The 12,585-nt window shown below is 45.7% G+C and overlaps 1 long non-coding RNA gene across 5 annotated transcripts in view; it reads left to right on the forward strand.

Annotated features, from left to right (window-relative positions):
- Positions 1-12,585, forward strand: part of LOC128322235 (uncharacterized) — a 192,196-nt gene that overhangs the window by 50,836 nt on the left and 128,775 nt on the right. For all 5 annotated transcript variants that reach the window (XR_008305612.1, XR_008305611.1, XR_008305615.1 and 2 more), the window contains exon 2: positions 4,454-4,627. This is a non-coding gene — a long non-coding RNA (uncharacterized LOC128322235). The remainder of the gene's footprint in view (positions 1-4,453; positions 4,628-12,585) is intronic.

Genomic DNA, 12,585 nt, shown 5'->3' on the forward strand with positions numbered 1-12,585 from the left:
GCCTGAAGTGCTCAACCAGGAGATCCCTCCACCAGGGCAGCTGGGCAGTGGTGACAGCTCTGCCCTTCATCCTTGGGTTGCAGATTCATGCCAGGACATGCCATGCAGATGCACCCAAGGGTGTCATGAGCCATTCCACTACCCCAGTCCTCAGCCAACCTGCCAGGGCAACTGTGTCCCCAGTGGTCAGAGTGGCCTGGTATTCTCGCGGGGAATACCAGTGGGCAAAGCTCGGCTCAGCATAGCTGCCTCAATACACAAGCTGTTCATGGCAGCATAGAACAGCTCGAGTACTAAGGCCAGCTCGGAAATTAGCTTCCAGTCCGCAGTGGACAGGCCACACACATCCAAGCCCTACACCTTGCCAGGCTGTGGATGGCTCCCCTTTGCTCTTGCAGGCACAGGAGCAAGAGAAAGGTGGAGTTCCACTGGGTAGGAACATCCTCTGGGATAAGGTGTTCAGGCAGGCCCAGTTCAATCTGCCTCGCCTTGAGCAGGCACCTTGCCTTTTTGCTCTGGTGGAAGTGGCCAGCAATCCCGCAGCACTGGTCTACAAGAGCAGCCACGGAAGCAGCAGGTTCTGGGGCAGGAACTAAACCTAACCTCTGCTGGTGCTTGGACTTCACCTCCTTAAGCCCAAGCGCATCCTGCACCACCAGGTTCAAAGTGTGTGCAACGCAAGCGATGTGCACAAATTGAGCCTGCCTGGCCACTCTACTAATGTTGGCTGCATTGTCAGTGACCATGAAACCTCGACAGAGGTTTGGCTCCCCACCTAGCCAGGTCCCCACCTGTCAGTCCATGATTGCCGACAACTCATCCGACCTGTGGTCTGAATCCATCACCTCCACATGCAACACTGCCCAAGAAGGCTTGCCTGCATGGGAGGAGATGGATACAGCTCCAGCAGAGCTGGATGTACCCTCACCCTCATGCCCCCACCAGTGGGCTGTCGGGGACCTGAAGGCAGTGTGCAGCCCTCTGCAGCTCATCCAGAGATCCTCAGTGAAGTGCACACTGGTGTTGGGCCCGGCTGCACGCAACCGGGCCAACACAGCCTCCCTGCACGCACAGTACAGGGAGGGCACCTACTGACGGTGGTGCGTGAGGGGATTTTGTACTCTGGGGTGAGCAACTAGAGCAGACGGCAGAAGCCAACATTCTCCATGATATTAAAAGGCTGATTATCCAAAGCCATCATCTCCCCAATGACCCGGGTAATAAGATATGGTTTTGAGTGATCAGACCACTTTCCCAGAGGCTGCATGCACCGCTCAGTCAGCTTTTCCAGCCTAGGAGCAGGAGCCACCGACTCCTTGCTGCTAGTGCCAGAGGAGGCACTTGGCCTAGCACCTCTGCCAGCAGAGGTTTGGACCCCCGGGTGCTGCCACCGCAGGTGCAACAGCAGACCCGATGTGCTGGAGTTCTTAGGGTCCTTGCCCCTGCTAACAAGTGCCTTGCAGTGGGTGCAGGCAGTATGGTTGGGATCACCAGGGCAAAGCTCAAAGTGATCCCACACCGCACTGCTGGACTCTCTTGCGACACGGTGCCACTTGGGTGGTGGCGCTTCTGCTGGTTCCTTCTGTGGCACACCACCAGCACTGCTCTCAGAGTTGGCCTGAGAAGTCCCAGGGACAGGAAACACAGGGGCTTCCTCCTGGGCCTCCTCAGACGCAACCTTGGGGGCCCCACCCCCCACAGGGACCGGTGGGGAGGGCGGCAAGGTGGATCTGGCTGGGCTGGCAGCCGGCTCCACCTGCACCACTTGCATATCTGCCATGGGAAGAACTTCTTTCCTGGCAGGGGAGGTCCTCCCCACTAACTGCTGCCCAGCTGCAGGCGCTGGCATAGGGCCAGGCAGATGAGGAAAGCCCAGCCTGTGTACCAAAGCAGGGGTGGGAGTGACTCGGGGAATAAGCCTCTGTCACTGCCCCCCCATGACCAGCAAGAAAAACCGACCAGCAAAAAAAAACAGGTAGGGGAGCCCTACCTGGCACTCTTCCACCCCTCCCAGCCATCTCTTTTGGGGCTTCTTTTTAAAACCCTGACTTTTAAAAAAATATTTTTTGAAAGAATTGGGGGGCCAGTGGCAGAAATGGGGTGAGTGTCTCAGGGGAGGGGACACTCAGTTGGGAGAAGGGCCAAGAACAGGGGCTGGGCTGACTTCAGTGGAGTGTGCCCCCTGCAGTTGTGGGTGGGGGTGGATGGTAAGGGAGAAGGCTACAGTCTGTGCCCACTCAGAGCCTGTAGGCTGCTGTGCTGGGCACAGGGAGCAGACACAATATAGGCTGCTGTTGCTGGACTACTTGCCTGGGGTGATGGCTGGCTGAAGGCTTTGCTTGTTTAAAGCAAAGCTGGGGGTGAGTTGGGTTGGGAGTAAATGAGCACGGTGAGGAGGCTGGAGTGTGTAGGCTGTAGGCTGCTGGGCAGAGAATATTAATACTACTATATATATATTATGGGCACAGAGGGCTGGAGGACAGGCTTCTGTTTTTTGAAAATGCAAAAAAATAATAATCTTTGGAATGGGAAAAAAGACAGAATTGTTTTTTAAAACCACAAGGATACGCTACCCTTCTAACCACCTACTAGTACTAACTAATGGGGATACCTCCCACAGACAGAATCCCTATTTAAACGTCTTCTAAACTAAATGACACACAATGTTTAAAATTCAATTGCAACCCAAAACCTCCCTTCAAACAGGAAGAAGAATACAGAGTTCCAGAAGTGTGTGTGTGTGTATGTGTGTGTTGTGTCTCTGTGTTAAAATAAATGGGTACTCACTCAGTCTAAGGCTTCACCCACGTTGCATCCAGTATTCCACTTCTGTGGTCTGGTCTCTGAGAGTCTATTCCTCCTTCTTCAATCTTCTTCAATCTTCAGATGGGGGGTGGGATGGGGGGGATGGGGAAATAGCCTGGAAAATCTGGGAGGGAGGGGGTGGCTGCCTGGCCAGGTGGCCATTGGCCGCAGGCACTCTGGGTCTGGTGGCTGGCTGGCACAGGCAGGCAGTGATTCTCTCAGCAGCAGGAAGGGGTGAAAAAAGAATCAGATGGAATTCTCTTTTCTTCTCTAGAATTCTCCTTTTCTCTACAAAAAAAGCAATAAATGCAGCAGAGAATCCACCCCAGGCTGGCACTGGCACTGGCAGACTGGCACTGGCAAGCAAGGCAGGCTGGCAAGGCAGAACAATAGGCAGCAAGGCAAAGCAAAGCAAAGCTCGCTCTCTTTTCCCACAAGGCAGAATGGTGGCTGCTGCCTCTTTAAATCTCTTTGAAAATCTCTCCTTTAACTCCCCCTCCCTTGCCCCTTCTTCAATCTCCCCCTGGCCAATGTGGGGTCATTCAGCACTTGCAAGAGCCAAAAGAGCCAATCAGGAACAAGGAAACAATTGTCAGCAGATCAGCCCATGCTTTCGTATACCAATCTGAAGCCTGGAACGGCGGGAAATTCAAATCGCCGTCAAATACAAAATGGAGACGACACACGGAGATCGCCACAAAATGGAGATCCGAAACAACAAAACATTTGGCTCCGATAATCGGGCAATTTATTATGGAGCGCAGATGGGCGATTTATTTTGTGTACAGATCGCCCAAAACAGGCAGATTCGCGTACAGATCGTTCTGTACCCAAAATGTTTTGAACATCCCTTCTGTCTACACGGACTGGTAGTGCCTATTCGGGAGCATTTCTTAATGAAAGGCAGTATAAAGATTTGGTGTTTCAGACAGGGGCCTTTCCTAACTCTACCTACAAATGCCAGGGATTGAACTTGGGAAATTCTGCATACCAAGCATGTGTTCCACCCCTTCCTACATGCCCGAGTGCCATCTTTGGGAACCTGACCATCTGCCTAACCTACCTTACATACTTGTTTCAGCCCTTCACACCCCAAACGCTGTTTGCTTTGCTGGGCCTGACTATGTACCCGCCTCTCCACTCACTCATTGAAACGCTCCCTCCTCTGGAACTTGACTTGTATTCCACTGCTTCTCGCTGAACCCGGATAAGGCATGACAATTCCTTCACTTTGTAGCAAGGAGATTGACATAAGATTTGTATTCCCATAGGAACAAAGGCTTCGTTGCTGCAAACCCAGTTTCCCATGCCTTGTATCACCCATTACTTCCAGCAAAACAAATGTGCCCATTCATTCGCTGTTTTGAAACCAACCATTCATTGCTGCCTTAATTTTAACTTTCAGTGACTTTTTCTGATGTTCAGAATCAATTCAGAAATACCCACATTGCAACTTATTGCTAGCCACATATTTGCTGACTATAAATCAATGGAAACCAGCCATTCACTACTTTCACTTGGAAATTGACACAAGTGTCACTGATGTTTACTGAATTGCCAAATGACAGATATTGTATTTGCAGCTTGTATAACACTAAGGGAAATGAATGTTCCCCATACAGCATAATTTATTTTTATATCACTCCAGAAACATCGAGCCTCCCGAAAATACTTTATGTAAGAGCTAAGAGAGAATGAACTTTACTGGATGACATATTGTAGTGAAACAGATGAAGGGAGAGAAGACAATCTGTGGAGCTAGCGAGAAAGAAGAAAGCTGAAATGTAATAGCTGATCTGATGAAATTAAGTTTCCCCGAAAGGTAATGGAAGTGGGGAGGGAAGTTTGCAGTAGAGAAATGAAAACCAGTGCTTAGAACTTGAAGCAAAAAGTGCACCAGTAACTCATATGATGGGACAGTGAAATCTTTATATAGAGACATTAGGACCCAAATAGATGTTACTTTTAATGTCTGCTTTGGCCCTGCATGTCTCTTTTTCAGCTTTTAAACTGCAGCTGTAGGGGGTGCTCATAATGGGGATGAGAAGTGTGGTGTAGGGGGAGGGGGCTTTAAACCTTTGCCTCTGCCGTAGTTCCAAAGAAGATATGCAGGGCCAAAACAAACATTGGAAGTTCGGTGTAATTGGAATCCCAGCATAGAGGATCTCAGTCTTTATGCTCAGAAGCCTCACTGAAGCAAACCATTCCCAAGCCACACTCACTGGAGCTTCTCCTCTACTATCCTGTATCCACCCACACAACTGACAGGCCTGTATAGCCAGATTCCTCGTGCATAAGGAGATGGAGAGGGGGGAGAAACGAGACAGGTATCAGCTGTTTGGCAGGGACTATTCCTAGACTTCCAACTCTGTGCCTGCTGCATCTCCAATAGCACAAATCCATAGGTTAGTTCTACATCTGATATATGTTAAGGCGCAATGAGAACCACCCACAACCCTGCTCCATCAAATGGCTTCAGCCACAGTCAGGGCTGTGTCTATCCTGCAATTCCATACATGGATAGAAAAAGGACAGAATGTGCCACTGAGCACAAAATCAAATTCTCTGGGAATCTCAGATGGCCAAACTAGACATTTGTTAGTTTACAGTGCTAACATGGACAGTGTTAGGCATGGAACAGATGGTCCAGGTCCATGTGCCCATTCTTCTAGAGGGCCCCATGACTTTCCCCAAGGGAAAAGAGGCTCCCTTTTATATTTCCAGAATGACTTAGCCTAGAGTTCTGAAATTTGGCACAAATGTAGAACAGGTTATCGGGACTGTGTGTGTTAATTTTCAAGCAATTTTAAATGAATGTCAATTTTTAATGAATTTTTAAAATTTATTTTTTAAAATTCACAAAATCATTAAGAATTGACAGATCAATGTATCTGCTCCAAGGTCAACATGCAGCGTCCTGATAGCCTGTCCTACATCTGTGTCAAATTTCAGAATTCTAGGCCAAGCCATTCTGGAAATATAAAAGGGTTCATTGTTTGAATTCCTATAAGTGGCTTGTTTCATGGCAGAAAATTCCAAACACAACTGAAAATGAAGCCCCCCTTCATTTGGAGGAATGCAGGAATCTGCCCATTGCTTTAATTTTTTAAATAAAATTGTCATGTTTAAAAAGGGTAAACATTATCCCCCTTTTATATTTCTGGAATGGCTTTTCCTAGAGTTCTGAAACTGGATTCAGATGTAGGACAGGTTAGCAGGACTCTGTATATTGATCAAAGGAGTCAGAGTCCTATAAATGGCTTGTTTCATGGCAGATAATTACAAACACTTCTAGAATTGAAGCCCCCTGACCCATCATAAGTTGCTAGCCCTTGTGATTGTGAAGACATGATTGAAAGCATATTAGTAAAGCTTGCCCCTCTCTGAGCTGCCAAAGGGGTTGCTAGAAAAGATTTCCAGTGAAAGGGCTAGGCCTTGGGTGCCCAGCATCTCTCTTGCCCCTAGCCTACCTCTCTACGAACCAATGTGGTGCGACAATTGAAGTGTCAGCAAAGAGCCCTTCCTCGCGATCCATGAGAAGTGCCTGGTGGGCGGGCAGGAAGATTCCCTAACCCGACCATCAAAAGAGCTGGGTGCATGGATCGTGCACACAAATGACTATCTGCTGCTGCAGGCAGAGTGGAGGATCAGGGGCCAGGACATGGCGTCCCAGTCCCCCAAATCCCATGATGCACCACACACTTGCTGACAGTGTCCCCACAAGCAGCCAGTGTTGGCAGACAATCGGAAAAACAGGGCTAAAGGAGTGCTGGCTCCCTTCACCCCATTTAAGAGGCTGGCCTCTTTGGAGGGTTTGCCACTGAAATGCTGCTGGGATCCGGCATGATCCTGGTGCTTCTTATGATCAGTCAAGACCAGGCTTGGCTTCCTTAGCCGAGTTTTGGTTGTCCGTAAGGACAGCCTCAAAGGACTAGGAAGAACTGGGTTCAAAACCCTGCTCAGCAAATCAGCTCATTGGGTTATTTTCTCTCAGCCTACTTCACCTCACATTTGTGGCTCAAATGGGTAAGAGAGGAAACAATGTACACCAGCCCGACTTACTTGGAGGAAGGATAGAAAAGTAATTAGTAATAATAGCATCCACAATAAGCAGAATCAATTATGCAAAATCCAGCACAAATTTCTGACCAGGATATGAACAGCCTTGACTATAATGAAGAGGCCTGGGTATTCTTAACAGGGACTTCAATGAAAAATTCCCCCGGCATAAAAGACACAGAAGAACTGAAATATATGTATGAGGGCTTTTTTCACAGCCGGGTTTTGCTCCACAAAAAGAGGAGTTGTTGATATGCCAAGGCTCACCTGATCAACCCTTATGTTCAGGGCTGCTGCCAGGCATTCGTCTATGGTGCAGATTAACACATAATGAAGGGAGCTGTTCATGGTGCCGCTGTAAACAATCTGAAAACAAAAGAAAACACATTGCAAATGACTTCTACTCTCTGTGGGCATGTTCTTAAACAATTCTGATAAAGACTCAGACATCATTCATATGATTCAAAATTTAGCCACGATTAGGAACACTCTTGCTTGAGGGGTTTTTTTTGTTTGTTTGTTTTTTAACTCAGAGATTAAATATATACTTGCAGTATACTTGCTCTTGTTTTAGATCTTCATACATATAAATACAGATACATATAAATATATCTTTCCTCCAAATTTCAGTGCAGTGGTTTTCAAGTAGAGTTAGAAGCCAGCCCAGTGTTCTTCAAATCTTATGAGGGGATTCCTCAGTGAGAAAGACAGTAAGGGTGGACAAGCTTCCCAGGTAGACAGGAACAGGATCAATGCAGAAAGCGGTTCCACATTAACATCCAATGCATGGATGTCACACAGTCTTGAGGATTCCCTGAACTCATGAGGGAGGGATGAGTGAACAGGCCTACAGAGGGATGGTGAGGTACCACAGGTCTAGCAAATGCTGCCATGTAAACTGAGAATGCACTTTGGAATACTCCTCCATCTTTGGTAATATGCAGGGAAACTGGGACAGAGAAATGTGTGTGTGTGTGTGTGTGTGTGTGTGTGTGTACATATACGTGTGTGTTTGTGTGTGTGTGCGTACACACATGTATTTTAAAACCTAAGTGTAAGTGGAAACATTTCCCTGAAAAATAAAAAGTAACTGCTTTCTATAATGTCATGTCTAGAATTTCTTTCTCCATAAAATGAAATATTTTACTTCTACAGCTTTTAAGTAATCTCTCCCTCCCTCATTAATATTAACACTTTTTTCAGACAGAATGAACAATTTAACAAACATACATTAAGACAATGAAACAATTACTGATAAAATTTCCATCTTTCAGCTTAAAAATAATTCCCTCTCAATTTTATATGATATATAAGTACCCACCACATTTCTTAAAACACTTTCCTTTTCAAATAAACATTAAACAAGACAAAAAAGAAAAATGAATAAAATCCCATTCTTAAATATATAAAAATATTTTTTGCTGCATCAATAGACATCACATTACAGAAAACTGGCATGTACCAGTCAGAATAAATAACTTGTTCAAAACAATATTTGCCTAATACCATTCTCCCCAATTTCTTTCCTGACAATTTGAACAGGTTTTTCAAAGACAAGTGGGGCTGTGATCATGGCTGCATGCACATGCACTTGGGTGGGTGGGTAGGCAGGGTTCAACTTACCTTCCCCCAGATGACCAGTCACAGCCCCAAAGGTGCACAAGCTGCACACCCACACAACCAGTATTCCTGAGAGCAGTGCGGATGGGTAAACAGCATGGGTAAACAGAGACTGGGATTCATTGTCCCGACCTCAAGAGATCCCGCAATGCACCGCATGACACACACAATGCTTTGGGGGATTCCCCCAAGAGACGGGCACTCTAGGCATTCATCTATGTGTACGGCTGGGCTGAAAACAGCCTAGCTCACACACGAGCAAGTAGCCCGGGTTAAGGGAGTGCTCACTCCCTTTAACCTTGGCTAGCAGCCATGCTAGGCAATGTTGGCCCGATCCCGGCGGTTCTAACTCACAGCCTGACCCAGTCTGGGCATCCCTATGTTGGGTTAGGCTGCTCGTGAGAACAGCCTCAAGTGGTTTTTAATTCCTAACACAGTGATGTAGGAACTTCGTTCTGGTCTGCAAAACACATATTCCCAAAATCTTAATTGTGTACCTGGACTAATTTATTATGTTTTCATAATACGAATATGAATAATAACAACATACATACACAACAACTTAGAATCTGATGCATTTAGGCCATTATAGTTTCATAACTGCAGAATAATAAAAATGGATTTGTTCTGCATTTTGTATCACTGCAAAACATTCCTCCATTTTGGTACACTTTAATTTATGGGGAAAGAGATCTGAAATGCTAAATCCCTGAACAATATGTCTGCCAGCCCTGCTAACACAATTAGGGACATGAATATAGCCTGTTATTGCCCCTCCTGGTTTTAAACCATTGTTCCAGTTTTAATAATCACATGGGGACAATTCACCTGAAACATCCCATCCCCCCCCCCGCACACAATCTAAATAGTACGTTATTTATTAAAACTAGGACAGCGTGCTGGGAGGGGGAGCTTGCTCACATCCCTGACCATGTGTAGACAGGACCGACTCAGAAATGGCATTGAACTGGCTAATTGGGTAGTATCCAATCATGAGCAGAGTTTCACTCATGCAATGGTGGTTAAAATAAATAAATAAATAAATAAATAAATAATAATAATAATAATTCAATTTCTATACTGCCCTTCAAAATATGGCTCAGGGCAGTTTACAAAGAGAAATTTGTAAATAACTAAATAACAATAACCTAATGTCAGATTATGAACAGCAGCAAATCGAATGATTTCAAGTACGAGAATCAAAATAATTCGCTGCCACAGCAAAAGTAGCCACTGCATAAGAAAGAAATCTCTTTGTCACTATTGATCAACTGAAACATGAGTTTCTGCCACTCTGGGCTAGTATTCTTTATGTCAGAGGATTTACTGTATATTTACCTATTGTAAACATTCTCATAAATAACACAGTGGAACATGAAGTGAAGAATATCTTCCATTGTCTTCCCCTCACAAAAACAATGATACAGATTGAAAGGCTCTTTACAATACTGTCCATCTATAATGGCCAAGGACATTTACTGAAATATAAGGAAGGTTAAAGCCCTCCTTAAATCAATTTTTGACAGATCTAGTAAGTAATTTTCCAGCCCTTACTGAAATTTTATCTTTGCATAGCATGGCTCTGGTTTTACATAACAACAACAACTATTTATTGAACTCTAGCAGCTTGTAATGCTCCCCTGAAATATGATTGGAGCACTGCTCCTGTCACCTGGCTTGCTGGTATAAGGGGAAGGGGAGAGAGAGAAATTTTACCGGCTCCCACAACTACCTGAGCTGCAGCAGCAGGAAAGAACAGTTCAGATTTGTAAATATGCACAAACTGTGTGAACAGAAAGCACTGCTGAATCAGTGTACAAACACCCCCCCCCCCAATCCTTCCATTCAGAAGTGCCCTAGGGCTGCAATATTAAGCATATTTGACCCACAGGGCCTTAGGCAGAAATTTCTGCAGTCATTGATTGGTGTTATTTCCACAGCTCTGCACAGCTTCCTCTCCTAATGATGGCGACTATTTCCCCAGCAGTTTGGCCCTATTATTCACTTACCCCCAACATGCATGCAGTTCCTAGAAGCAAAATGTTGCCAAACACACTATCAGAAATCATTTAAGACTGCAATATCAGGAGCATATTTCTGCAGTGCAAAGGGGATGGAAATGCTATACCTGAGGAAGTTCCCAAATGGATTACTGCCTCTGCCCCACTTTTAAAAGGGCTCTGATTATAGCCAGCCAAAGTTAGACCTGCCCTCAAGCCTGTATTTTTTGCCTGATCCATGTCTTGCTTGGAATATAGTTAGAGACTGCTATACACCAGACTGAATTCCTTTATTATTCCTTATGATACTCCAAGTAATAGGATTTTTTTAAAATATTGCTTTCCCAGAAATAGCCTGCACAGGACAAAGGTTTTTTTTTAAACCATCTCTTCTATATCATTACATTTTATTTTATTTTATTTTTTGCTTCTTAGAATGTATTTATGGGGAGATATCAGCAACGCTTGAGCCCATTACATTATGCCTGTCGTAGTTTAATTTACCAGAATTACAGAATTCACTGTATGATATGTCATGTGTAAAATTTGATTTTCTCCACTAATAAAAGACTTCCCTTAATGTGCTTAAAATTAGTTTGGGCATTTGAATTTTGATACCTAAGTGGAATATCAAAATGAGGTGATTATAACAATGAAATGGTAGAATGAAACATAGAATGAGTAGTCTATACTGTAGTAGATTGCCAGTTTCAAGGAGCTTGCAGATAGCAATGGACATTATTTGGAAGGTCAGCAGCCATAACATAAAACTTAGGTAAACATCGATACAGTAATCATCACAAGCCTGCACAATGAAAACAGAAGTTCTGTGTTTTATTCTCCCCTCTTGCCTGTAACGACATCTAAGGATACTCAACAAGGCCTTTACATGAGCATATGGGGATGGTTTGGAGAGGAAGAGCTCTTACCCTGGTCCTGACAGAGAAGCAGAGCCCCCATTTGGCTCTGCAAGCCCAGCACACACCTGGATAATGCAGCTGAAAACTCCATTTTAGAATCCAGGAGCTGGGTCCTCCGAGAATCAAAAGAGCTATCCCATAATGCACTGCACTGGCTAGAGATCCAAATGACATCATTAGCCATCTTCTGATTGGCCATGAAAGGACTGGAGGTGGGCCCAGCCCTACTGAAGCCTTTGCTAGGAAAGGACCATCGTGTGCTTTGCAGGGTGGCACATTCATAGGTAGCAGCTACACTAGCAGCTGGCTGCCAAGGGCTGCTGCAAAAGAGAAATGCCAACACACAATCAAACTCAGAGATAGGACAGCTCCTCTTTCTGTCCTACCTTGGTATAGAAAAAAGTTCAGAAGTCTGGCTACCCACATTTAAGTGAGCTTGGATGGCGGGATCCCCATGGGTTCTCACGAGTTGTAATAGTCCAGTTTACTGCCTTCTACTCTCTTATTAATGGTTGCGTTCATGGGGCTAATAATGTGATGTGATGTCATCACTGAGGCGATTCTCACGATCACCAAAAAAACGGGCTAAGGGAGCCTAGCCCACTATTTGCCAATCATGTCCTGCCAATCCTGTCCTGCGCAGCTCCCAGCAGCAAACCTCACTAATTCCCCCTCCCCTTAGCTGAGGTTAATGAAGCAAGTGCTCTGTTAACTTCGGTGTTTTGCTTGTGTGTTGCCGCGGTGCACGGCAACACATGAGTAGACCCCTGACTGGGAGGCTGCTTGGGGCCTCTCCAGGATGCCCCACACACTTGCACTGGGCATCCTGGAACTTTTGCAGGCTGAGCTTCCCCTGATCCCTGCAGCCCCCGCCGGCTCCATGACAGGGCCAGCAGTCGTGTGGGCGGCCGATCCAGCTGCCCGGGGCTCCGTGGGCGATCATCTGCGGGGAAAACAGGCTAAGCCCGCTCTCCCCGCAGACCTCATTTCAGCAAGTCTCACTGATCATGAGACTCGCCTCACTGTGTGATTTTCCTTGCTCTTACATGCAACAGCCAGTTAAATGAAACCAGGAACACGAAACCTCACATCACATGAACATCACCTGTTAAGTGTCCCTAGACATTATGGGTAGAGGAGAGAAAGGTATGGGGTGACTGTTTTGAGTTTGCTGCAAAGTC

This window comes from Hemicordylus capensis, chromosome 4 (assembly GCF_027244095.1).
Source record: "Hemicordylus capensis ecotype Gifberg chromosome 4, rHemCap1.1.pri, whole genome shotgun sequence".
NCBI lineage: Eukaryota > Metazoa > Chordata > Lepidosauria > Squamata > Cordylidae > Hemicordylus > Hemicordylus capensis.